General features: G+C 38.9%; 1 protein-coding gene across 2 annotated transcripts in view; it reads left to right on the top strand.

The window, feature by feature from the left end:
• The first annotated feature begins 3,959 nt into the window (after window positions 1-3,959).
• ZNF155 (zinc finger protein 155) overlaps window positions 3,960-4,864 on the top strand; it is a 14,515-nt gene continuing 13,610 nt past the window's right edge. The window contains exon 1 of one of the 2 annotated variants that reach the window (XM_023190521.1): window positions 3,960-3,999. The gene's annotated coding sequence lies outside the window, so the exon portion shown is untranslated. Of the gene's footprint in view, window positions 4,117-4,864 lie in introns of both variants that reach the window. The other variant, XM_026448288.1, reaches the window with a different exon arrangement.

Genomic DNA, 4,864 nt, shown 5'->3' with positions numbered 1-4,864 from the left:
GTGGACACCATCAGTTGGACTAATGTATGCATGATAGAAGTCCCAGATGGAGAGAGAGAGTCAGAAAGCTAATTCAAAAATAAATACGTAAATAATAAAGGCTAAAACCTTTTCAAATTTGAGCAATATGAATCTGCAAATCCAAGAAGCCTAACGGACTTCAAAATGGATTAACCCAGAGACACACACTGAAACACGTATAGTAAAACTGTTGGAAGCCAAAGACAAAGGAGAACCTTGAAAGTAGCAAAACAAAACTAATTTGTCATGTACAAGGAATCTTCTACAAGATAATCAGTGGATTGTTCAGCAAACCTTTGAGGAGATGATATGTTCTAATATGCAGAAGAAAAAAAGTCTACTGAGGATTCTAAATTCAGTGAAACTGTCCTTCAAAAATAGGAGATAAATTAATAATCTGCCAAGAGGTATGGTTTGGAACTGTGTCCTCACCCAAATCTCATGTTGAATTGGAGGAGGGACCTGGTGAAAGGTGATTGGATCATGGGCGCACTTTCTAATGGTTTAGCACCATCCCCCTAGTACTGTCTCATGATAGAGTTCTCACAAGATCTGGTTGTTTAAAAGTATGTAGCATCTCCCCCTTCATGTGCTCTCCCTTTCTCTCTCCTGTTCTGCCATGATAAAGACATGCTTGCTTCCCCTTCATCTTCTGCCATGATTGTAAGTTTCCTGAGGCCTCCCAGTCTTGCTTTCTGTTAAACCTGTGGAACTGTGAGTCAATTAAACTTCTTTTCTTCATAAATTACCCAGTCTCAGGTAGTTCTTTATAGGAGTCTGAGAATGGACTAATGCTATGCTATAGGACAACTGTAGTTAACAGTATATTATATCGTTTCAAATATCTAGAAGGAGGACATTGAATGTTCCCAATACAAAGGAATAATAAATGTTTGAGATGATGGATATACAGATTACCCTGATCTGATCATTGGACATTATATGTATCAAAACATCATTATATGTCTCATGAGTAATTATAAGTATTATTTGTCAATAAAATAAACTACAATAAAAACTTTAAAGGTGTTAACATCTTAAATAAATAATAATTAAAAATTGAGAAGAGGCCAGGTACAGTGACTCATACCTGTAATCTCAGCACTTTAGAAGACTGAGGCAGGAGAATCGCTTGAGCCCAGGACTCCAAGACCAGCCTTGGCAACATAGCAAGACCTCGTTCTAAAAAAAAAATTGAGGAGAACAGACCAAAAACTCAACATAAAAATGGGTAATAGATTTGAACAATTTACAAGAAGAAAAATAATACTGACACAGGAAATATGCAAAAATGTTCTATGTTATTTAAAAAACAAGAAATGTAAATTAAAACTAAATTTAAATACACTTCTTACCATTTGATTGGCAAAACTTTAAAAATGCTGTAATAACATTTTGTTAGCTAGTTTCAAGGCAAGAGTATATTTATACATTACTTCTGGAAATGGAAATGGTACCAAAAAATTAAGGCAACTTGACAATATGCAACAAATTATATTTCTATTAACATCTTCTCTTTTCAATCCTGCTTTTTGGGATGTACTCTTCTGATATATCTTCAACAGGGATAATATATACATGTACAAGTGTATTTACTACAGCATTATTTGTAATAATAAAATATTGGAAGTCACAGAAATGACCATAAATTGGAGCCCTGTTAAACAAACCACTCAATGGAATGTATTCAGTTTTAAAAATAAATTACTCTATATGACATGATTTCCAAGATGTTATTACGTGAACATAGAAGAGTTAGAAGTGTACTATCTTAACATTTAAGTAAAAATGGAAAATAAGAAACACATCTATTCTGTTAGAAAAAAAAAGTGGTAATGAAAATAATAAAATTAGTTACATAAAAGTGTTAGGTGGCAACACACCGTGGAAGTGGTTTAGGGGTAGGAGGGAGGGGAGTGGCAGTTCTCTGAGAGTAATACGTGGTAGAGCATTGACTTATGGGAACACATTAATGACTGACATACCCAATAATATAAAATCAAGAATGAGGTTTCTTTGTAGATAAATGAGGAAAGTTAAAATCATAGAATAACAAATTAACCTAAATGTATTTCAAGTAAATGACATAAACAGTCTAAAGGTGAGGGCAAGAAGTAATTTAAGCAACTTATTAAACAGTACAGTATTTGTATATCCTCAGTCTAAAGACAAAAAGAACTATAAAAAATGTTGAACTCTACTTTTGAGTTATTTTTTACAATGATATGAATTAGTAATTCTGACATTACATGATGCATATGCAATGGTCTTAATGTTTGTGGCCCACCAAAATTCATATGTTGAAATTGTTACTCTCAATGTGATGGTAATAGGAGGTGGGGCCTTTGGAGGGTGATTAGGTCATGAGGGAAGAACATTCATGAATGGGATGAATACCCTTATAAAAAATGCCACAAGGAGCTTGTTTGTCACTTCAACCAAATGAACACAGCAATATGGTGATACGTATGAACAAGAAAGCAGCCTTCTACCTGACAAAATCTGCCAGTGCTTGGATCTTGAATCACAGTTTCCAGATCTGTGAAGAATAGATTTCTGTTGTTTAAAAGCCAGGCAAGCTATGGTATTTTGTGACTAAAAATATTGGTACTGCAACAAATACCTAAAAATGTAGCAGTCTCTTTGGAAGTATGTAATGGATAGAGGCTAGAAGAGTTTTTACATGCATACTAGGAAAAGCCTACAGTGCCGTGAATGGACTGATAAGGACAATTCTGGTTAGGGCTCAGAAATAGAGAATGAAAACTGTAGATCGATCTTGTTAGAGCATACCTAGGTGGTCACGATCAGAATGTTGGTAGCAATATGGACAGTAAAGGCCATTCTGAAGACCTCAGTCAGAAATGTTGAACTTGTTATTGGAAGAGAAGAGAGCTTCTTGTTATAAAGGGATGAAGAATTTGACTGAATTATATTCAGGTGCTAGTGTTTCATGGCAGGTAAAATTTGTGAATGATATAATTGAAGATTTATTCGAATTAATTTCTAATCAAAGTGAAGTTGCTGCTTGAATAATCTTGACTACCCATAGTAAAAGGCAAGAAGTGAGAAATGACTGAAATTAGTATTAATTAAAAGGGAAACAGAGCTAAAATTTATAAAAGTTTACAGCCTATCCACTTTGAAAAAAAAAAAAAGGAAACCTGAAGGAAATAAGGGTATGGTTAAGCAACTAATTCATGAAATTAGTATGGATTGGCCATGTCAACTGAAGCCAGGACCTATTGTCCAAGACAATGGAAGAATGACCCCAAAAGCATTTCACAGATTATGGCAGCTTCTTCTCCCATCACAGGCCCAGAGTGCAAGGACCTGGGGGACAGAAAGGGCCTTTGATGCCAGATATATCCTAATATATTAGGCACAGTTTCCTGCCTACTACGATTGAGCGTGTCAATAAATTTTTGTCTCTTGTGGGGGCAGAATAGGGCAAGGATACAGCTATAACTGGTATAGAAATAGCATTCACTCAATTTTCAGAGAAGTGTTCCTCATACTGCGGTGGTCACTTTATCTAAAGAAAACCATGAAAAGTATTTTTTAGTTCAGAAAAATTGATATAGATCATGAGACTCCATTATTTTAAAATAAAAATATAGGTTGAAAGGCCAGAATTCACAGGTCCACCTGCCTGAGCCAAAATTCCCACGCCTCCGCAGAGCAAATGGACTCCATTTCCCAAGATACCTGCGAAACGCCTGCGAGAGTCCAGTTGCCCCGTGAATGCGCGGGAAATTTGGCCCCCGCAGGCGTTTCGCGAGTATATTGAGGGGGCGTGGGAATTGTGGTTCAGGCAGGGGGACCTATGAATTCTGGGAAGTGGAGTCCATTTGCTCTGTGGAGTCGTGGGAACTTTGGCTCAGGAAGGAGGATTCGGGGGATTCTGGGAAGTGTAGTCCAGACGCTCTGTGGCATAGCGGACACTTCCGGTCTCCGAGCAGGACTTTACTTAACAAGGTGTTTCGAGCCTACTCTGTGTCTTGCGGGTCTTTGCGAAAGTGAACCAGTTATTGGGGGGCGCCTAACGACCTGGGGGTCAACTAAGGGGGCAAGAAGCCCTGGCGAAGACCTGAGGTTTGGAGATGCGGGGGACGAAGGGGGGTTTTGTTGCGGTCGATGGAGCCTTCTGGCGTTGGGGGCTGTACGCAGGTGCACCGGAGGAGTCGTCGGGGTTCAGTGGGCGGGGGAGAACCCTGTCTAGTCTTGTGTGCCTGTTTAGAGGGTTTTCCAGGTCTTTGACCTCGCTCAGTCCGCCTCCACCTTAAGTGTGCAACCTCTTTCTCGCAATATAACGTGGGGTGTTAATCTCCCTGTACCGCCTATTGCCGTTTTTTAAATGAGGATTTTAGGACCATCCTGATAGAATTGTTTTAGGAATTGAAAGTTGTGGTATAAAACAAAGCCTTAACAGTCCCTGTCACTTGGTGTCCTGTTAATTTCCCGCGAAGTGGTCAGGGCCCCGGGTGGGGTCAGAGCTCCAGCTGCCCCGGCCCTTCTCTCTGATCCCTGCAGGACGCTGGATGGTCCCTGATGCCTCTGACCTCTTTTTAGGAAGGCGAGGGTTGCATCCATGTTTCACGAAGGGAGAGGAGCATTTAACTTGTATCCGGGACGGCGACGCAGTCAGGGTGTTTCACAGCTTTCTCCTTCCCCAGCCTGACCTTTCTGAAAGAACTGCAGGGAGGGATTTGGCTACTGAGGGCAAAGCTCTCCATACGAGTGGTCCTTGGCTTTTTTTCTTTTTAAAAAAGTGTTATTTATTTTGTTAGTCTGCCATTATTATTATTATTATTATTATTATTATTATTATTATTATTATTAT

Source organism: Piliocolobus tephrosceles, chromosome 21 (genome assembly GCF_002776525.5).
Source record: "Piliocolobus tephrosceles isolate RC106 chromosome 21, ASM277652v3, whole genome shotgun sequence".
Lineage (NCBI taxonomy): Eukaryota > Metazoa > Chordata > Mammalia > Primates > Cercopithecidae > Piliocolobus > Piliocolobus tephrosceles.
The sequence above is the reverse complement of the archived record's forward strand: the minus strand, read 5'-3'. Positions and strand labels throughout refer to the sequence as shown.